This window comes from Macrobrachium rosenbergii, chromosome 41 (genome assembly GCF_040412425.1).
Source record: "Macrobrachium rosenbergii isolate ZJJX-2024 chromosome 41, ASM4041242v1, whole genome shotgun sequence".
Lineage (NCBI taxonomy): Eukaryota > Metazoa > Arthropoda > Malacostraca > Decapoda > Palaemonidae > Macrobrachium > Macrobrachium rosenbergii.
Genome location: NC_089781.1, coordinates 17,092,881 through 17,116,913, shown reverse-complemented (window position 1 = coordinate 17,116,913; position 24,033 = coordinate 17,092,881). Strand labels below are relative to the sequence as shown.

Sequence of the window (24,033 nt, the reverse complement as noted above, 5' to 3'; positions counted from 1 at the left end):
GTCTCATAACAAGTCATAATTGTTCTCTGTTAGAAATCACACGTGAATGAAAAATATTAAAACGACAGTAGAGAGAGAGAGAGAGAGAGAGAGAGAGAGAGAGAGAGAGAGAGAGAGAGAGAGAGAGAGAGAGATCCCTGCAGGTCTCTTAGCACAGAGCAGAGAACACAACGACGCGTTCAAGGGCCTTGTCGGAGCAGAGACAAACTTCTCATCCCGGGTCCCAATGAATAGTGAATGATCTTTCTTGTCGCCAAATTGTGCGACGCTCGAATATTTGCGAATATTCTCACCTCTTAATTAGCTTCCTTGGATGGCGGGGGCTACGGAGGTGGGGGTTGGGTGGGGAAGAGGGGGTTAGGAGGGAAGAGTGAGGGGGAAACTAAGAGGAATGAGGGGAAAAACCAAGGGGAAAGTAAGAGAAAGGAAAGTACAGTGGTAAACTAGATGGGAGTTACGAAGGAAACGAGGAAAAAAGTAAGAGGGAGATGGGGGAAATTAAAGAGAAAATGAGGGAAAAGTAAGAGGGGAAATTAAGAAGAAAATGAGGGAAAACTAAGAGGGAGATGGGTGGAAATTAATAAGAAAATGAGGGCAACAACTAAAAGGGAAATGAGGGAAGATTAAGAAAAAATGAGGGAAAACTAAGAGGGGAAATGAAGGAAAATAAAATGAGGGAAAATAAAATGAGGGGAAACTAAGACGTGGAAATTAGGGAAAATTAAGAGGATTGCGAGGGTAAATTAAAGGTAGGCTAATTTGCTGAAAATGAGGTATAAACTAAGAGGAAAGTGAGAGAAATATTAAAAAGGATCAAGTAAAAAATGCGCCGAAGTTTCCTCGGCGCAATTGAGTTTTCTGTACAGCTGCTACAGCGTATAATCAAGGCCACCGAAAATAGATCTATATTTCGGTGATCTCGGTATAATGCTGTATGAGCCGCGGCCCATGAAACTTTCAACCACGGCCCGGTGGTGGCCTGCCTTATAACGTTGCCAGGAGCACGAATTTGGCAGACTTTAGCCTTAAGTAAAGTAAAAACTTCTGAGGCTAGAGGGCTCCAATTTGATAAGCTTGATGATTGGAGGGTGAATGATCATCATACCAATTTACAGCCCTCTAGCCTCAATAGTTTTTTAAGATATGAGAGCGGACAAAAAAAGTACCGACAGAAAAAAGTGCGGACAGAAAAAAATATTCGGACAGAAAAAGTGCGGACGGACAGACAAAGCCGGCACTATCGTTTTCTTTTACAGAAAAGTAAAAAAAAAAAAAATGGGATTTAAGAAGGGGAAAATGATGGGAATTTAAGATGAAATTGGAGGATCGTCAAAGGGAGAAATAAGCGGAAAGATAGAAGGAAAACGAGAGAAAACCAATGTTGGGGAAATAAGGGTAAATTTCTTCCTACCTGATTAAGAGAGGAGGTTGTGGGTAGCAGGGACTGTCTTCTTTAATTTCTATTGAACTTGAGTGGAAAGGAAACCTTATTGCAAACATCTCTTTAAAGGGTTCTGTTAACGCTCAAAACATACATGCATGCACTCACACGCACACTTTATACATACAAACACACACACATACATATATATGTGTGATATATATATAAATATAATATATATATATACATATATATATATATATATATATATATATATATATATATATATATATATATATATATATATATATTATGTACATATATATGCATGTATGTGTGTATGTATATCATATCTATATATATTATGTATAGATATGTATAGTGTGTGAGTATATATGTGAATGTTTCTTTGTCAGAATATGCACGTCACTCCAAACCACACTCTATTTTCAGTACATTTTTTTTCTAAGACATTAATATCAACACAATCTTTTCCTGAACTTGCCAAGCCTTAAAAACATTGCTTCTCCTGCTAAAAAAACGCTGGAGTTTTCACGAAAAAAAATTAGCAGTAGAATAATATGCCTTGAGTTATTCTAGTTGTCCAAACATTGAAATTAGGATTCGGTCACGCATTGAAAAAAGATTTTCGTGAATCCTCCCGAATGTCGATGTTTGTATTCTTGTTTATACATAGGAATGGTCACGAAAAAGGTCAACCTTTTTTACCTTCGTGACCATATTGAATTCCTTTTGGCGAGGTTAACTGATGGTTGTAACTGGATCATAACAACATTAAAAATAACCTTTGTTGACTGTAGCCGAGATCGTCATCAAAAGATACTGAATCTTGCAACGGAATGCAGATATTTTCCAGGGTTCCTGAAACTTCTTTTTTTTTTTTTTTTTTTTTTTTTTGTAGAAAGGAAAGGGCAAATTTTCGCTTACAGTTTAGACAGTTTTAATATGTTTGCTTTCGTAATTTTTCTCAGTAAGAACCTGTATCTTTTATTGCTTACTGTACCAGTCTGACAATTCGGCAAATTAATCAATATCGCGAGAATATATTTACATTGAATTATTATTTTAATTATAATTATTTGTTAGTAGGACTGATGAGGGATACGGAATAATATCCGAAAGTCTCTCTTTATCGTTTTTAACTTTATACATAAATATTTTTAACACTATTGTGGCTTTTAATTATCATTATTATTATTATTGCATCGTAAGAAGGTAACCTAATAATTACATTTAATGTTGACCGTGCATTGTTGACGAAAGAGTTTCAGTACGACAAAAATATCTGAAACTTTGTTCCCTAACTACAACCGTAAGAGAGAGAGAGAGAGAGAGAGAGAGAGAGAGAGAGAGAGAGAGAGAGAGAGAGAGAGAGAGAGAAAAGGTTCCAGATGCGCTTGCGCAAAAAAATAACGAAGCTACAAAATGTACAAACAAGGGATTATGAAAACAAAGTCAGTTGCAAAAGAATTATTATTATGTCAATTTGAATGCAGAGGGAGAGATGAAAGGGCCGAGGTGGAGTGGCGCCTGTGTCGTCCTCGGAGAGAGAGAGAGAGAGAGAGAGAGAGAGAGAGAGAGAGAGAGAGAGAGAGAGAGAGTGTGTGGGAGGAGGAAACAAACAACAGAGATAAGAAGAGATGCGAGATAATGAACTTAAATTAATCTCGAGATTCCCGGGAGAGGGGAATGGGGAAGGATAGGAGAGGAGAGAGAGAGAGAGAGAGAGAGAGAGAGAGAGAGAGAGAGAGAGAGAGAGCAAGACTCAAGTGGCACTCGAGTACGGGACAGAAGGAGCGAATTAATATGACGATTTTTTCTCGTTACCTTCATCATTTTACGTCCCCCACCACCATCTCCCTCCCTCCCTCCCTCCCCCAACTCACCACCATCACCAACCCCTCCACCACCAACAGTCCTTCGCCTACACTTCATCCAGCCTGGGGTTAGAAGTAACAGATGCGAAAATAATTCACTCAGGGTTTTTGTTTTATAAGTATATATATATATATATATATATATATATATATATATATATATATATATATATATATATATATATATATATATATACTTATACATATATATGTACATACATACTTACATACATATATATATATATATATAATTACTTTTTAAAAGATACCCAAAAATCAGTACAACCATGGATTTCCCTGTTTATGTATCTTGAAAAAAGGTAGAAGCCATGGACCCCTCAACATTCAATTTCTCTCTCTCTCTCTCTCTCTCTCTCTCTCTCTCTCTATATATATATATATATATATATATATATATATATATATATATATATATATATATATATATATATATTTATATATATATATATATATATATATATATATATATATAAATTATATACATGGTGTTTCAGAAATTAGAGCCCCCCCTCTACAGCATAAACTAAAATTGATATGGACAAAAACAAAAGTAATTCAGAACAGGTATTTATTTAAGTTTCTCTCTGAGTATTTAATATTTTGTGTGGCCTCCATCTGCCTGTACCACAGCCTGCATTCTTCAGGGGTATGATTTCAGCAAATCGCAAAAAGCTGAGACTCAAACTCCATTTCCTGAGCACTTCGGTCACCTCTCTTTTGCAGGTCGTTGAGGCTTGGTATACCATCATAGTTCACTGTGTGTGCTTCAACGCGATCCTTTAAGATACTACCAATATTTTCACACACATTAAGGTCAGGGGAGCTACCTGGAAATTCACTTGGCCAAAAGAAATCGATACCACTGTTTCAAAGCAGCTCGTGTGTCTGAAGAGCCTTGAAACATGGTGTCTTATGCAAAAATGTGACTTCTTCAACAGATAACACATTTTCAGGATCTTTGAGGAAAGGAAAGACTCCACCAGTAAGCACAGTTTCTCTGAAGTATTCGCCATTCCATTACTGTCCTTTTTCTTTGATGATCCACATTAACCGTTTGGCTGTGAAACAGAGAAAAATTCCCAAACATTTAGGAAATTTCACAACTGGGTGATAGCACACATCATCGCTGATATCATCCAACTTTGCAGCCCAAATAATGTCATTTTTATGATTTGGCTTCCTGACTGTGTAAATGAAGAATTCATCTGATGCAGCAACATGGAGAAAGTCAGCTTCAACCCAATCTTTAAGAAATGAACCACTAAACCATGCATGGTCCTCTCTTTGTTGCTGGGTGATGTTGGACTTGCTGATAACATGAAGTGGCTTGATACCAGATTTTTTCAACTCATGATATACAGCACTATAACTTCTCTTCTTTCCCCTTTTTGTTTCTAGTTCAAGCGCCAATTTACGTAAAGACTTTCTTGGTCTACCCACTGCCTCAGCTATGATGTCTTTTGACTTCTGAGAAAGGACTTCAGGCCTTCCAAGATTTTCACTCTTTTCGCGATGGCAGTCATATGGATTTTTGTTCCAGTTTCTTTTAACAAAGGATTCATCTCTTTTAATGTATTTAGCTATCCAGGAACGTGAAATGCACCAGCATCCCTGGCCTCTCTGAAGGTTATAGCCTGGATTCGGTCAATCCATCTGATTTCCTCCGAGTCGTTAGCCATGGCTGTACCTAACTCCGTCACTCAGTCTGAAAATACAAGAAATGTAAAATGAAAAATAGCTTAATAGAAACTTAAGATAATGTACTTGGAGGTAGGCTATAGCAGAAAACTTCATAACTTTCCATTTGTTCTGTGGAGGGGGCGCCTGTCATTTTGAAACACCCTATATATATATATATATATATATATATATATATATATATATATATATATATATATATATATATAGATAGAGAGAGAGAGAGAGAGAGAGAGAGAGAGAGAGAGAGAGAGAGAGAGAGAGAGAGAGAGAGAGAGAGTTTTATTATTAACTGTTGAATGTTGAGGGGTCCATGACTTATACCTTTTTTCAAAATACATCACCAGGGAAAGCCTTGGGTGTACTGGTCTTAAGGTATCTTTTAAAGAAGTGAATATACGCATGTATATTAAGATTTCACATGTTAGTCAATCACGAATTTGCCGAGATAGGTAAGATGTATAATTATGGGAAACCAAAATATTGCATTGTTGTTTCTTCAGTGGAAATTTAATTGAGGGTCTTCTGGTTAATGAGTTTTTAAAATGAACTCGGTGTGTATCGTAAGTATTATTGTAAATGTTATTGGTAATCAAAATGTAATAAATACCTCTCCGATTGAAAAAATACACGCGCGAGCATGTGCAGACGTACACTGAAATTGCGTAGAGGTGCAAGCATCAGGTAAAGCAAGAATTTCTGGTTTGGATACCAAGATGGTGGTCTTATTAAACAAACATAAATATGCCGTAAATGTACCTCGCTGTCGAACTTCTCAATTCCAGAGATCCTTTATTCCACACACCGTTGGAATATGGAACAATCTCCTAGAGGATGTCGTGCGATTCTCCTTGTATTTTAATAATTTGCCGACATTTTCATTGATTTATTTAGTATTTAGTTAAGTTTATTTTTTAATAAGCAATCTCTTTTTTTCTGTATTTCCTAGCCCTTCTGTTACTTCTTTCTAATGAACACCATATTCTTTGGAAGCTTGGATTTCAAGTCAATGACCCCTGTGGTGGGCTTTTTCCATACGACTAGGGTTCATCTTCTGAACAACAACAATAATAATAATAATAATAATAGATAGATAGATAGGTAGATAGATACAGAGGGGAACGAAGGTTAAGCAATAGCTTTCGCATTTTTGAACATCTTGAAAAATGAATCTTCAACTCTTTAATTTTACCAGTTTCAGTAATCACTTGATTCATTATAGTTCACTTAGGTTCCAGCGCTGAATTTCGTTTTCATCAATTCTTTTTCTTTACTGGAGAAAGACTTATCGCAGTCATGATATAAGCTCACTTGAAGTTGTCAAAGATGACTCGTCACTAAATACTTTAATGAGATATTGACTTATATTATTCAGTTTATAAAAAGTTCGTTATATTATTCAGTTTATAAAAAGTTCGGAAGGCCTTTAGTCAAATACATTGTCTTATTTCTCTGTTTACATAAATTGGTAGGTAGAGAAACATGCAACGCCAGGGGACGAACTTCCGAGAGCAGAAAAAAGATAAAACAAGTAAAAAATGCGCATAAATCGAGTTTTCTGACCTGTGGTGACCTCAGCCACGGCCTATAAAACTCCTAGCCGCGGCCCATGAACTCAGCCACGATCCAGTGGTAGCCAATGTTGTTGGTACCTATAGCGCTGCCAGAAGCACGATTATGGCTAACTTTAACCTTAAATAAGATAAAAACTGCTGAGGCTAGAGGGCTGCAATTTGGTATGTTTGATGTTTGGAGGGTGGATGACCAACATAACAATTTGCAGCCCTCTAGCCTCAGTAGTTTTTAAGATCTGAGGACGGACAGAAAAAAGTGCGGACGGACAGACAAAGCCGGCACAATAGTTTTCTTTTCCAGAAAACTAAAAAAAGTCCAATTCCGGGAATAAAGGGTGAAATGATTATTTCATAGAGGTTTGTAAAGGAGGAAAAGAAGTGATGGAGAAGGCAGTCACTTAATTAATGAAGCTTCATATAATCATCGTCATCCAGCTCTAAAGCTCTAAACATCATTTGATAAGCAGAAAAACACAGACCTCAAAATGTCGCACTGAAAAAGTCGCACCGAAACTGCGACCGCATAAAACGACCGACATGCCGCAGTTATGCGGCAGTACAGGAAAGGGTGGAAGGTTTGTGTGTGTGCGTGCGTTTGCGTGCAACCCCCCCCCCCCCGCCTTCCTCCCGCCCCCACTCCCAGTGGAAAAACTTTACTGTTAGCGCGATTTCTATTCCTCAACCCGTTTCTCAGCCTCCTGAAAGACATCTCTCTCTCTCTCTCTCTCTCTCTCTCAGAGGGGTTGGGGTTGTGGGAGGGCTACGGGTTTAATTCCTTGATGAGAGGGATGGACGATAATGCTTTTCCTCCTCCTACTCTTCATTCTCCTTCTTCCTCTTCCTCTTCTTTCTTTTCTGTTTCTCCTTCTCCTCCTCTTCCTCCTACTTCCCCTCCTAAAAACCTCTTCCTCCTCCACAGCCTCTTCTTCCTTCTCCACCTCCCCCTTCTTCTCCTCTTCCTCCTTCTCTCCCTCCTCCTTCTCCACCTCCCCCTTCTTCTCCTCTTCCTCCTTCTCTCCCTCCTCCTTCTCCTCCTCCTCCTCTTCTTTTTCCTCCTCCTCTTTCTTCTCCTCCTCCTCCATCGCCTGACGGACTGACGGAACTGAAGAAGAAGACGATTCGACGATAGAATGACACAAGAAAACTGTCCGAGTTACGATACATTGAAGGGCATTATGGAGCCTCCGTGCCGCGTTTAGAACCCGTCGTAACCCGCGTATTAAGAAGAGCCCCCGGGTTCTTTGATACCCCGATCGTGATGGATATGACACCGGGTTTTTATTGGGGGATGATGATGCTGACGCACATGACATTCCTCATGCCCCCCTTCCCGCTCCCCGCCCCCTTTTCCACCCACGGTGTCATATCGGGTGTCAGTAGTTGGTCTGGAAGCGGTGGGCACTTTCCATCCCACGTGCCGCGTTCACCTTCCACGTCCGGAGGCTGCCGAAAACAAACTACCTGATCTGATCTACTTAAGGACAGGGATTACTCTCTGAGGAATGCGCTTTTCATTCTTCAAAGAATATTAGAATATTTCCTCGCTCATATATAAATAACAATTCCTTTTCCCCTCCAACAACTCGCCCAAGTACAGTTCACGAGATTCGAATCATGCCATCGCGAGGGGATTTCCGTTTTGGTTTATCTGTGCAGCTGACCAAATGAACGCAACTCTCCATTGCAATGTAACACCGGGGATTTTCTTTTACGTAGCAAAAGTCTTGCAGGTTTTCTGCTCATGTTTCCCGTTGCCTTTCTCTGTTTGTTTCTCTTTTCTGCTTCTCTCTCTCTCTCTCTCTCTCTCTCTTGATTAGCTCTTTAAACTTTATTTAATTATTCCTGTCTTTAACTTATGTCTTTATTAGTGAACTGCTGCATATTTGATCTTTACATATATATATATATATATATATATATATATATATATATATATATATATATATATATATATATATCTATAATATATGAAGATAATGTTTCATTTTACAAAAACAATTTTTACACTTTTACCAGATATTAAACCAGAAAGAACCCGTATTATTAAATGTATTATATTTTCAATTGCACACACATGTAATTAAAATGAATTTATATATATATACATCATATATACATTTATTTATATATATATATATATATATATATATATATATATATATATATATATATATATATATATATAGAGAGAGAGAGAGAGAGAGAGAGAGAGAGAGAGAGAGAGAGAGAGAGGGTGGGAGGGCGTCTGGTTGGAAGATTTAAAGGTCTTGGGAATGACTCCTTTAAACAATATTGTGAATTCCGTTTCGAGAACACACGACTTGACTCTTTTAGTTATATAGACAGGAAAACAGAAGAGGCAATAAGAATTCCAGAGCTTGGTGGCAGAGGGAGAGCAACAAGCTCTGAGCCGTTTACTTCTAAGAGGTATAACCGTTTTCCACTGAATCAGTTTGGGCAGAGGTGGCCTGACGGGTGTAACGAAATCATCTTGAACCACAGTAATCCCTCTGTCAAGTAGTCAGTCCATCAGTCAGCCGTCAAGTCAATCAATCAGTCAGCTATCAATTCAATCAGTCAGATATTCTCGTTTCCTTTTCCTTGCTCGGAACCAGAATTTAAAATACAGTTCTTCAGGAGTGGCTGACGGCTTTACGTACAAAACGACATGAGTTTAGAGCAGTGATTCTTAAACTGGGGGGCGCGCCCCCCTAGGGGGGCGCCAGAAGCTTCCAAGGGGGCCGCAAGCAGAGTTGCCAGATGATGCCTATTATTTTTTTTTTTTAATTTGTGTTGTTAATTACAAAATTGCCAAAAACGTTATCACTGCTTCCATATATTTCCTAATTATTATCTCAAAACCTGCCAAAAATTCAAAGTATAAGTCAATTTTAATTTCAAATCTTGTTTATGAATTGTCTTTTATTGTTATGATAAGTATAATAGCATACAAATAGACAACATATTGTTTATAGATTATAGTTGGATAAAATTTCAGTGGTAGGGGGCGTGGGGTCTGTACATAATGCAGAGGGGGGCGCAAGGCAAAAATGTTTAAGAACCACTGGTTTAGAGGGAAATAGATAGGTAATACATAAACAGACTTCCGTAGGGAGGTTGTGCCGTCAGTGCACCTCGTGCGGTGCACTGTAGGCATTTATTAAGGTTCTCTGCAGCGTCAACCTTCCATGGCACCTAGATGCAACCCCTTTCATCCCTTTTACTGTACCTCCGGTCATATTCTCTTTCTTCCATCTTACTTTCCATCTTCTCCTAACAATTGTTCCTTAGTTCAGCTGTTTTGAGATTTTCCTCCTGTTGCACCTTTCAAACCTCCTCTACGCTCAATTTCCCTTTTAGCGCTGAATGACCTCAAGGGTCCCAGCGCTTGGCATCAGGCCTAAATTCTATATTGTATTCTGTTCTATTATATCTGATATGCAAACAGACAGACGGACACACGTTTGAAAAGCAATAAAATTGACTCTCTTTACCTCCTCTCAGTAATGCCTCTTAGCCACTGCCGAGGTCCAGAAGGCGGAGGTAAGCAAATAATGGGCGTTTTAGGGCGTGATCTCGTACTGCTGGTGGTCCGGATGATTGAATTTCTTCCAGCAACTTTCTTTTTATCTTTTTGGACGGGGTGGTGGGGGGGGAGGGCGCCTTCGATCGCCAGATGGAAGCACCGGAGCATTGAGTTCGGTCATAACAGAACGTGTATATTTTCTCTCTCTCTCTCTCTCTCTCTCTCTCTCTCTCTCTCTCTCTCTCTCTCTCTCTCTCAGTAATGCTTTTAGCCACTGTTATTTTGATATTTAACTTAAAATTCTCTCTCTCTCAGTAATGCTCTTAGCCACTGTTATTTTGATATTTAACTTAAAATTCTCTCTCTCTCTCTCTCAGTAATGCTCTTAGCCACTGTTATTATTTTGATATTTAATTTAAAATTCTCTCTCTCTCTCTCTCTCTCTCTCTCTCTCTCTCTCTCTCTCTCTCTCTCTCTCTCTCTCTCTCTCTTTCAATAATGCTCCTAGCCACTGTTATTATTGTGATATCTAATTTGAAATCTCTCTCTCTCTCTCTCTCTCTCTCTCTCTCTCTCTCTCTCTCTCTCTCTCTCTCTCTCTCTCTCTCTCTCTCTCTCTCATCTAATAACGTCGACACATTGCATGTCGTTTGTAAGGAAATGCATATGAATGAAACCATTTAGTTACTATTTTACATGATTATCCTTATGAATATTGCGACGAGTCAAAGCGCTTCGCAATGAATAATATTCGGATGCTCGTAATTTTTTTTTATTTCATTGTTTCTTTTTTTTTTAGAATTCGTCAACCTTATGTTTTATTAATCAGGATGGATCAATGCCAGCGCTGCCTGTCGCATTCAAGGAACACCAATTTTCATTACGGCAGGTTGAGGCGACGCTCATTTTTAAGTTGTCGGTTCATTCTTAGTTTTCTGTAAAAGAAAACTATCGTGCCGGCTTTGTCTGTCCGTCCGCACTTTATTCTGTCCGTGCTCTGCCTGTCCGCACTTTTTCTGTCCGCCCCCGATCTTAAAACCTACTGAGGCTAGAGGTCTGCAGATTGGTATGTTGATTGTCCACCCTCCAATCATCAAACATACCAAATTGCAGCCCTGTAGCCTCAGTAGTTTTTATTTTATTTAAAGTTAAATTTCGCCATAATCATGCTTCTGACAACGCAACAACACAGGCCACCACGGCCGGCTGAGAGTTTCATGGGCCGCGGCTCATACAGCATTATACCGAGACCACCGAAAGAGATCTATTTTCGGTGGCCTTGATTATCAGCTCCACAGGAAACTCAATTGTCAATTCATTTTTAATGTTGTCAGTTCATTTTTAGTGTTGTCAATCAGTTTTTAATGTTGTCAGTTCATTTTTATTGTTCTCAGTCCATTTTTAATGTCAGTTCATTTTTGATGTTGTCAATTCATTTTTAATGTTGTCAATTCAGTGAAACCTGGAACTTCACTGCTCTGTCAGATGATGCTATATCACCCAGGAGACAATTTTAAAAATTGATTTGCATCTAAAAAAAGTTTTTATTTCAGTTAGTGTCAAGAAACAACAGTTTTGACTTAAATTCACCTCCAACAAAAAAAAAAAAGATAATTTTTTCCTTTTCCTAGGTTCTCTCGAAGAAGTGTTTATTTCAGTTTCTTTCTAGAAACAAATTTCTTTTACTGACTTTCCACGATACAAGTTTTTACTTAAATTCCTCCAAAAGACCGTTGTATCAACTTCAGTCTCCTACAAGAAACAACAGTCCTTTTACCTCCAGAAGAAATGTATTCAGTCTCCAAATTATTATCCCAAATTTCTTCCAACGTTATAACCACCGGTGAAGAAGGATACAAGACGGCTGAGTCTGTGCTGTAACCGTGCATAGTAATCACGAGTAAAAGAATCATGTCACGAATTGAGAATGAAGAACTGTCGATCAATGAAATTTTGTGAATGGAAAAGAAAACAAGTAAAAAATGCGCTATCGACTTTTCTGTACAGCCGCTACAGCGTATAATCAAGGCCACCGAAAACAGATCTATCTTTCGGTGGTCTCGGTAAAATGCTGTATGAGCCGCGGTCCTTGAAACTGTAACCACGGCCCTGTGGTGGCATGTCGTATATCGTTGCCAGAGGCACGATTATGGCTAACTTTAACCTTAAATAACATAACAACTACTGAGGCTGGAGGGCTGCAATTTTTTATGTTTGATGATTGGAGGGTGGATGATCAACATACCAATTTGCAGCCCTCCAGCCTCATTTTAGGTCTGAGGGCGGAAGGACAGATAAAGCCGGCACAATATTTTTCTTTTACAGAAAACTAAAACTACGGAGTAACGCACCCGATAAACCCGCTAAGTCCAAATAAACCAGCCAGCCATCTGGTTTCGATTGCGTGACGGGAAATTAGAAATCACGATGGATTTGATTAACTCATTTGAAAACAAGAAAGCCTGAGAATGCAAAGGATAAAATACCCTTATTTCGTCGTGGAATTAATCAAAAAAAGGAAGAGGTATCTGCCTGTCTGTCTGTCTGTAAAGGGCCAGGAAAGGTCACTGCATCGTGGAATTAAATAAGGAACACCCCGTACTGATTGGTTCCGCCAGCGCACCATATCTGATGCACTGTAGGCATTACTTCAGGTTGTTTGCAGGGTCCCATCGTCCACTAGCTGAACCCCTTTCATTCCTTTTACTGCACCTCCTACTCCTTCTTCCATCTTACTTTCCTTAACCCTCTTCTAACAATTGTGTAGTAGTGCAACTGCGAGGTTTTCCTTCTGTTACACCTTTCAGACCTTTTTATTTTCAGTTTTCTATTCAGAGCTGAATGACCTCATCATCCAGCGCTTGCCCAAATTGTGTTTTCTATTCTATTCTGAATAAAGGAAAAGAGATCTGTGACTGTTTGCGTCCAGTGTGAGTATCGTGATACACCGTCATAAGTCAAGAGAGAGAAAAGTCGATAAGGTCCCAAATTCAATGAAATTGCTGCAGATTGCAAGGCTGGGAATGAAGGAAAGAAAAAGAGGGAGAGGAAAAAGTTCAGGCCAACTTGAGGAAGGGGAAAGTGTGCAAATGAGGCTGAAACATTCGCCGCAAGTTACGCTTGTTAGCGGAGAATTTGCGTCATCGTCGGAACTTTGTGGCATCGCTTATATGCGAGTAGTTTTCTTATTTCTTTTTTTAATTCTGGGAGATGAAATATTGCCTGGGTCTTCAATGCAATTGGGCGTTATCCGCTAATGGGGTGCGATTAAACGCGTCTGTCCTGAGAATGGGTAGTTTTCGGATGTCAGGTTAAGGAAATCGGAAGGACGTGTAATGTTTCTCATTGTCAGGAAAATATCCACTTTTGTTTTCCGTTACACCAGGAAAATGTTCACCTTTATTTATTATTATATCAGGGAAATATTCACTTCTCTTCTATTACACCAGGAAAAATTTAACTTTTGTTTTTATTACACCAGGAAAATATGCACTTCTCTTTGCTGTAACACCAGGAAAATATTAACTTTTCTTTTCTGTTACACCAGGAAAATATTAACTTTTATTTTCTATTACACTGGGAAAGTATTCACTTTTATTTTCTGTTACACCACGAAAACATTAACTTTTCTATTACACCAGGAAAATATTAACTTTTATTTTCTATTACACCAGGAAAATATTCTATTTTATTTTTATTACACCAGGAAAATATTAATTTTTATTTTCTATTACACTAGGAAAATATTCACGCTTATTTTCTATTACACCAGGAAAGTATTCTATTTTATTCTTTATTACACCAGGAAAATATTCTATTGTATTTTCTATCACACCAGGAGAATATTCACTTTTATTTTCTGTTACACCAGGAAAATATTCACTTTTATTTTAAATTACACCAGGAAAATATTCACTTTTATCTTCTGTTACACCAGGAAAATTTCACGTTTATTTTCTATTACACCAGGAAAATATTAACTTTTATTTGCTATTACACCAGGAAAATATTCACTTTAATTTTCTATTACATCAGGAAAATACTCACCTCTCTTTTCTACGTGAAGGCCTAAGGCCTATCGGAAAATCATTTTGATATTCTGATTTGGACCAGATAGGATAAAATAAGAAATTATAGTTAGAAATGAGGAAGTTGAAGCCAATTATCATTCACGTGAATAAATCAAGTATCTTTGGTTTGTCTGAAATATTACTGATATTGCGATGTGGAACTAACTATATGGAAGTTAGTTTTACATGAAAGCTAAAAAATAATCCAGTCTTCATGTTGTTAAGAGTAGGAATATTGAAAGATTGCCAAGTTAAATGATGCTAAAAACAGTTACGGTATCACTGACCTCTGTCGCTGTGACGCCAGGCAAGTTACTTAACATATCAGTCAGTTCCTCAAGAAGATCGTAGCATATTGCAGACCATAATAGCTCGCTAGTATATGGAGCTACCTGCTAGCTCTTACGCTTATAGGAGGAAAAAAGACCAACAGTTTCTGGAACTAAACCAAAATGTGAAATGATAATTTCAAGCCTGGATAATTTTCAAGGAAGCTGGAAACAGAGACGGTCTTCTGGAAATGTAATATGGGAGGAAATATGCATAAAACATATGACACTCCAGCCAAAGTTTCCGGAAAAAAATGAGGAGACAGAAAAAGGAATGTTTTTTAGTAGGCTTCAATGGAATTTGCATACAAAGGAGGTGGCTGGATGTTAGGCCCATACTAAAATAAATATATACTGTAGGATCTTGGCTGAGACTCTCTCTCTCTCTCTCTCTCTCTCTCTCTCTCTCTCTCTCTCTCTCTCTCTCTCTCTCTCTCTCTCTCTCTCTCTCTCTCTCTTGTGATACTGAAGGATTTATATAGTGTTGCATCGTAAAAATAAGTATTTGGTATTGGTGAAAAGGGATATATGTATATATATATATATATATATATATATATATATATATATATATATATATATATATATATATATATATATATATATTGTATATACATTCGTATATGCATGTATATATTTATATGTATGTATGCATATTGGTATGTATATGTATGTATATATATATATATATATATATATATATATATATATATATATATATATACTTATATATGTATGTATATTTAAATCAGTTAAACTATCTTCAAAATTAATACCCGAATATCCCTCACATTCTTTTAACCTATGCATTCTTCCTTTCTGTCTTCCTTTACATCCTCTCTCTCTCTCTCTCTCTCTCTCTCTCTCTCTCTCTCTCTCTCTCTCTCTCTCTCTCTCTCTCTCTCTCTACATCGAGACCTCAGGTACTTCCAAAAAAGAAGGCCAATAGTGACCAATGTCCTTCGAGCGCCGGTTTACAAAAACGAAATCCATTAATTAACTGGACCTACTGTGTCGCGTGACCTTCTCAGTTCTAGTGAACACGCAACAACTGACGGCAGTCCCTTATACTTCGAGGGTTGACGCTGCTTTTGATATTATATATATATATATATATATATATATATATATATATATATATATATATATATATATATATATATATATAATGTTTTATCAACATTCTTAGAAACTTCTAAACGCATACGCATATTCAAACAGAGTGAGACAGATTATATGTATATTATATATATATACAGTATATATATATATATATATATATATATATATATATATATATATATATATATATATATATATATATATATATATATACTCGTATATATATATATATATATATATATATATATATATATATATATATATATATATATATATATATATATATATATATATATATATATATATATATGTATATAACAGGATAATACTGAGAATAATCATAAAAAGAAAAAGAGAGAATAAAATCTGGAGTTATTATTATTATTATTATTATTATTATTATTATTATTATTATTATTATTATTTGAGAGGGAATGTCAAAAATCTGTTTTACCGAGAACTCCATGATTAAGAAAACATAATAAAGATTGACGATGCAGTAAAATGCTGGAATAGGTGATACTACGAATCAGAATGGGTTGAATCGCTTTATGTCTACGGAGAGAGAGAGAGAGAGAGAGAGAGAGAGAGAGAGAGAGAGAGAGAGAGAGAGAGAGAGCGGAAACCTAGGAGAATAAAAGCAGAGACAGAGACAGAGAGAGAGACCGGAAACCTAGGGGCATAAAAGCAGAGAGAGAGAGAGAGAGAGATAGAAAGAGATAGAAAGAGAGACAGACAGACAGACACAGACCGGAAACCTAGGGGGAATAAAAGCAGAGAGAGAGGGAGAGCGAGAGAGAGAGAGAGAGAGACCTAGGGAATAAAAGCAGAGAGAGAGAGAGAGGGAGAGCGAGAGAGAGAGAGACCTAGGGGAATAAAAGCAGAGAGAGAGAGAGAGAGAGAGGGAGAGCGAGAGAGAGAGAGACCTAGGGGAATAAAAGCAGAGAGAGAGAGAGAGAGAGAGAGAGAGAGAGAGAGAGACTGGAAACCTAGAGGAATAAAAGCCGAGAGAGAGAGAGAGAGAGAGAGAGAGAGAGAGAGAGAGAGAGAGAGAGACATACTTTGCCCCACTTAACCCATTTTCTTCTAAGACTCCTTTATCAAAAAGCAATATTGAAGACAAAACAAGTGAAAATCACCGAATAACCTGGAAAAACCGAACCACTCAGTGTAGCCAAAGGCAAGTGACTGGCAACGAGTGGCCGCTGGCTATTCCTTCCTGGGAAAAATATAGGGTGGTCAGTAGTTTTGGGTTTGGCAACGCTGGGTCACCGAGAGCGAAGGTTCCGCGGGGAAATAAGCAAATGGGGTTATAACCTTGACTGCCAGTGACCGTAATATTCTCGTTGCATTACGTCTCCGTTATGGTCGTGTTGCACGGACACGCGCGGGTACATACATACATACATACATACACACGTACGCATGCACGCACGCATGAACGGCTTCCCTAAGATTTGAGAGCTGTTGAGTGATGAGATTGAAGATGGACCTAATTTACTTTTCATACTTGCATGCACACTTAAATTGCTCACAGACACATGCACGACAGAGAACCCTGTGCGCGCGCGTGTGTGTTTGAAATTAACGTCCAAAAGATCCGAGAGCTGCTGAATAATGAGCTTTCATATGAACTTGTTTCCATTTGGGATGCGTGCACGGACACTTAAAGACAGCAATGCAGTTGCACTGAAAACCAGTAGAATAAATATTTTCAGCTCCATGAAAAGAGAGATTTATAGAATTCGCTTGTCAGTCATTCTTGAGAAGAGATGCTAAATTTGACTTAAGTATCAACAAATCAGGTACTCTTAATCGGGCCGACATGATGGCTTTCAAAATGTTAAATCAACCTGTCTCAAACTTCTTAAAGTGAGAATACGTATATTTTTTTTTCTTCAGTAATGGGAGATAACTGCAGCTGATTTACAAATGAATACCCTTTTTTTCTTTATATAGTGTTATTTCCATTTACACAAAAATAACGTTAAAATATAAAATGATACGTTTGCGTGTGTGCACGGAAACGTTTGCTTGTGTGCACGGAAAAGTTTGCTTGTGTGCATGGAAACGTTTGCGTGTATGAGTGGAAACGTTTGCTTGTGTACATTGAAACGTTTGTGTGTGCATGGAAACGTTTGCTTGTGTGCATAGAAACGTTTTCTTGTGTGCATGGAAACGTGTGTGCTTGGAAAATTTTGCTTGTATGCTTGGAAAGTTTGCTTTTATGAGCGGACACGTTTACTTGTGAGCATGGAAACGTTTGCTTGTGTGCATGGAAACGTTTGCTTGTATGCATGGAAGTGGTTACTTGTATTCATGGAAACGTTTGCTTGTATGCATGGAAATGTTTGATTGTATGCTTGGAAGTATTTGCTTGTATGCATGGAAACGTTTGCTTGTATGCATGGAAACGTTTGCTTGTATGCATGGAAATATTTACTTGTATGTATGGAAATGTTTACTTGTATGCATGGAAAGTTTGCTTGTTTGCATGGAAATGTTTATATGCATGGGAATGTTTACTTGTATGCATGGAAACGTTTACTTTTATGCATGGAAACTTTTGCTTGTGTGCATGGAAATGTTTGCTTGTATGCATGGAAACATTTGCTTGTATGCATGGAAACATTTGCTTGCATGCATGGAAATGTCTGCTTATGTGCATGGAAACGTTTGCTTGTATGAATGGAAACGTTTACTTGTATGCATGGAAACGTTTGCTTGTGTGCATGGAAACGTTTGTTTTGTGCATGGAAACGTTTACTTGAGTGCATGGAAACATTTTCTTGTATGCATAGAAACGTTTGCTTGTATGTATGGAAACATTTCGTTGTATGCATGGCAATGTTTGCTTGTGTGCATGGAAAGTTTGCTTGTGTGCATGGAAACGTTTGCTTGTGTGCATGGAAACGTTTAATTGTATGCATGGAAACTTTTGCTTATGTGCATGGAAACGTTTGCTTTGTACATGGAAACGTTTGCTTGTGTGCATGGAACATTTTCTTGTTTGTATGGAAACGTTTGCTTATATGCATGGAAGCGTTTGCTTGTATGATTGGAAACGTTTACTTGTATGCATTCATCACCTTGATAATCGGGCCAGTTGTGGACTGACAAACTCTTCAATCACGTTTCCAAAAAATTGTAAATTTGTTAATTGTTTTCCTGTAAAATGTCTCTTTTGAAGAATGGAAAATCGGTTTTATGTTACAGTATTCACTTTTAAGTCTAATGGATCTTTGCTTGTAGTTTTTAACGAAGGAATAAATGTCGGAATAAAGAAATGCAATGGATACAATAAGTTCTTAACAAGCAGTGAAAATTTAGATACAATATTCTTTTTGATTCATTTTCTTCCTCCTTTTACAGGTAAATCCCATAGGGGGTTGGGGGGGGATAGTGCCGTAGGTGCATCTCACGCGGTGCACTGTAGGCATTACTTGAGGTTCTTTGCAGCGTCCCCTTTCATTCCCTTGACTGTACCTCCGTTCACATTCTCTTTCTTCCATCTTTCCTCAATCTCTTAATAATTGATTCATAGTGCAACTGCTTTGAGGTTTTCCTCATGTTAAAATTAACCTTTCAAACCTTCTTTACTCTCAATTTCCCTTTCAGCGCTGAATGACCTCAAAGGTCCCAGTGCATGGCCCTTGGCCTAAATTTTATATTCCAGTCTAATTTACAGGTAAACTGCACGAAAGACAGGTAACACAGGTAACTCATTTGCTTCTTCCTTTTTTTCCAGGTAATGTGCAATAAAGCAAGTGATAATGAGACGAGTCGGTGGTCCGGCGGTAAGTTGAAATCTGACTGTTTATTGTTTATTATTATTATGATTGACAAAATAAATATATCGGTAGGCGGAAGTATTGAAGATTCATAATTAGGATTACGAAATAGCAAATGGTGCATAACGCGTAAATGCGGTAACATATATATATATATATATATATATATATATATATATATATATATATATATATATATATATATATATATATATATACTTGTATATTTATAATATATACTGTAGATATATATGTATATATGTGTATATATATATACAGATATACATATGTATATATACATGTGTATATATATAGATATATATGTATGTATATATGTATATATATATATATATATATATATATATATATATATATATATATATATATATATTTTTTGAATTACTTAAATTATTATATGATAGATATGTTAACTCCTTCAGGTTAGTGCAGAAAGCGATAAAAAACACAAAGATATAAAGTAACGTAGACAAAGACTTTAAAATAAAAATTTCACTGAGGTGACGGACATAGGAAAAAAAAAGATAAAAATAAATCTCATTTACCCAGACCGTCGACTTTAATTTCAAACGTCGTTGATGAATGATTCTCTAATAAATGATTCTCTAATAAATGAGCATATCCTTTCAGCCAGCGAGTTAATCTAGGGACTGGAGAATGTTAAAAGAGAGAGCGATCAAAAGATTGGGGGAAAATAATCTAACCCTCTTCCTCCTTCATTGACTTTCGGAGGAGAGACAAAATGAACGATCAGAGATTAGAGATTATTAAGCTTAGAGGAGAAGACTGATGAATATGAGAAGAGGAGAGAGAGAGAGAGGGAAAGGGAAAAGGAAAGGGGATGGAGAAAGGTCGTGATGGAAAAATGGAGTTCAGGTGAGTGCTAATGAAAAAGTGAGAATAAATAAGTGAAAATGAGTAAGTGAATATCGGAGATTAGAGATGATTAAGCTTAAAGGAGAAGACTGATGAATATGAGAAGAGGGAGAGAAAGGGAATGGAGAATGATCGTGAAGGGAAGGTGGAGTTCAGGTGAGTGAAAATGAATAAGTGAAAATGAGTAAGTGAATATCGGAGATTAGAGATTATTAAGCTTAGAGGAGAAGACTGATGAATACGGGAAGAGGGAGAGAAAGGGGATGAGAAGGATCGCGAAGGAAAGGCGGAGATCAGGTGAGTGAAAATGAATAAGTAAAAATGAGGAAATGAATAATTGGGATCGCATTATTGTAACAAAGAATTGGCATTTTTTCCGTCTACGTTGTCGTCTCATGAAAAAACAATAATTTTCAATAATTTTTGGAAATGAAATTGAAATAATTCGGAAAACAAGGTGTTAAGAATTTTACTTTCATACCAGCTGAAAAACCAGTGATATATATTAACCTCTCTTTCTTTTTCTTCCCACAGTTAGTCTGTTTTTATTTTATTTTTTTTATTTTCGAAGAAGGAGAGACAGGTCCAGAAATAACCCGTGTATCGTATGCTTCATTGTTATGGTCATTCCTGCCTCTAAAGAATTTTTTATGCGATTGTACAGGCTTCAGTATTTAATCGCTAAATTTTGAAAGCGTTACAGTATATCAAATGTGAGTTGATTTATTTAGGGAGAAATAAGTGGATTGTTAAGCTATTGTAATAATAATAATAATAATAATAATAATAATAATAATAATAATAATAATAATAATAATAATAATAATAATAATAATATGAATAATAATATTTGGTTAAAGATTAGGTGTGTGAGGCTGATTAGTACATGTGATAAAACTGATTGATGATATGAACCCTACTGTCTACTGTATATACTGTATATATATATATATATATATATATATATATATATATATATATATATATATATATATATATATATATATATATATATATATATATATATATATATATATATGCACAGTGTTTGTGTGTGTGTATACGTGTCCAAACAAATACATATGTAACGTACAAAAGTTCCCGCTGTTGCGTTTGTCTGGTGTATATGTGTATATATCCCCTAACAATATTAGCGAATTATAACCAGAAACACGAAACATGGAAATATTTCTGTCCTCTGATAAACGGGATAACTTGTTTTATGAAGCTCTTGGGACACGCTTGTCCCTTTTCCCCTAAAAGAGAGAGAGAGAGAGAGAGAGAGAGAGAGAGAGAGAGTATCGGTGTGCTTAGATCATTTGGAGAGAGAGAGAGAGAGAGTGAGAGAGAGAGAGAAGTATCGGTGTGGTTAGATTTATTAGAGAGAGAGAGAGAAGTATTGGTTTGTGGAAGGTGATCAGATCCTTAGAGAGAGAGAGAGAGAGAGAGAGAGAGAGAGAGAGAGAGAGAGAGAGAGAGAGAAGTATTGGTTTGTGGAAGGTGATCAGATCCTGAGAGAGAGAGAGAGAGAGAGAGAGAGAGAGAGAGAGAGAGAGAGAGAGAGAGAGAGAGAATCTCTTTGTCTCTTTGGTGGGTAGAAGGTGGTCCCGAGCTACTCGGGACACTAGTCCTGTAGCTGTCAATTTTGGGGACTTAAAACTACTGGGGTGTCTATGTTGGATCCCCCAAAGCTGCGGACGGATTTTGGGGGGGGGGTTGGTTGTACTCCTGGCCCAATGTTTTGGGAGGGTTGTTGGTAGGCGCGCGTGTGTGTTGGGGGAGGGGGAAGGGGAGGAATCTAAGCTCTATCACAAATCAGGACTTTGCCCGACTTTGAGTGCCACTTAGTGCCAATGTCGACTTTTGTTACAGCTTCTTGTTCCTCTTCTCTTATCCTTCTGTAGGAGGCCGAACACGTCTCTGGTGCAGTTTACGCATCGGAGGAATACTAATGCCCTTCGTAGGACACCAGCCAGGCTTTATTTTTTGTGTGTAGGTTCTTTTAGAAGGACGACAGGCCTCTCTCCTCCCCCCCCCTACCGGCAAGTCCCCCTTTTCTCCAGTCAGGTAATGATGTTGTCGTCGAGTTTCCTCGTCAAAGGAAGTCTATGGTTCATTAGACATCATCTCGAGCTTTTTTTTCCCTAACATTCAAGATACAATTAAAAAAAAAAATATTTTTTTTTCACATTTTTTCAAAACAGTGAAAACGACGTAAGGTCACATAAGGTTACGTAAGCGTCGTGGGTAATTAGAGATTCTAAAGTTACTTTAGGCCATTTTTATGACTATAATGATGTACTGAACAAACCATTATTGCTGTATTTGGGATTAATTATGGTGGCAGAACTCATAAAATTAAAACTACCCCTTTCTTTCTACAGAAAATTTCCTCAGATGTGATATGATGAGGTTTCTGTATTTGGCAGTTGTATACCTATACTTTCATTGAGCGTGCTTCTGTTTATTTCTGAAGCAACTGATAGTGATATAACAGCCGTGTTTACAGTTATCCAAAAATTAATTATATATATATATATATATATATATATATATATATATATATATATATATATATATATATATATATATATATAAAAATATACACACATGTATGTGTATATATGTGACACACATATATGTATATATATGTATATATATGATATTATATATATATATATATATATATATATATATATATATATATATATATATATATATATATATATATATATATATATATATATATATATATATATATATATATATATGTGTGTGTATGTCTGTATGTATGTATGCATGTATGTATACTAGTTTGTCGGATACTTTATTTATATGCGACACTGTTTATGAAATAAGACGTTAATTTTAAAAGCAAAAATGCAAAGTGCAGTGTATAAAATTGTTTTACTTATTTTTTTTAAAGCAAAATCATTCGTTTTAACTAAGAAATTATTAATTTTTGCCCAAGTACATTACACGTTAGCACCCTTACATGATATTCACATAGCCCAAAGTCATGTAACCCGCAAGAGACTTTCACACACAGTTCACTCTTGAAGACAGATTTCACTGAACCCTGAGAAGCATCGTATCCGAAGCGTTTGTGCTCTGCAAGCAAACACACATGATTTACCGACAAATATTGTCTAGCGCTGTGCTCGAAAATTTCACATAGCATGCGGGAGTGGATCCAGTTCAGTTGGCAAATACCTCTGAGGCATCCAGATCACCCCTTGTTTGCCCCTGCGATTGTAATCACCGAAAAGCTTTTCGCTCTGACCGGAGAGGAACGAAAGGAAGTCAGTGCAGCGTACTAAGTGCCTCAGAGGAAGCTGATGACCTCACTCTAGAACTGAAATGAAATTAGGTCAAAGTTAGGCTTGGCGCTAAGATGGATCTAAAATTTTAAGAAAAAAAAAAAAACAGTAAAAAATGCTCCGAAGTTTCTTCGGCGCAATCGAGTTTTCTGTATAGCCGCTACAGCGTATAATCAAGGCCACCGGAAATAGATCTATTTTAAACTTTAACCACTATCCGGTGGTGGCCTATCCTCATATCGTTGCCAGAAGCACGATTGTGGCTAATTTTTAACCGTAAATAAAATAAAAACTACTGAGGTTACAGGGCTGAAATTGGGCATGTTTGATGATTTGAGGGCGGATGATCAACATACCAATTTGCAGCCCTCTAGCCTCAATAGTTTTCAAGGTTTGAGAGCGGACAGAA

General features: G+C 37.0%; 1 protein-coding gene across 7 annotated transcripts in view; it reads left to right on the top strand.

Annotated features, from left to right (window-relative positions):
* Positions 1-24,033, top strand: part of LOC136826688 (uncharacterized) — a 413,156-nt gene that overhangs the window by 91,116 nt on the left and 298,007 nt on the right. For 2 of the 7 annotated variants that reach the window (XM_067084062.1, XM_067084056.1), the window contains exon 3: positions 19,368-19,416. The exons of the other annotated variants lie outside the window; for them this stretch is intronic. The gene's annotated coding sequence lies outside the window, so the exon portion shown is untranslated. The remainder of the gene's footprint in view (positions 1-19,367; positions 19,417-24,033) is intronic. 7 annotated transcript variants of the gene reach the window in all.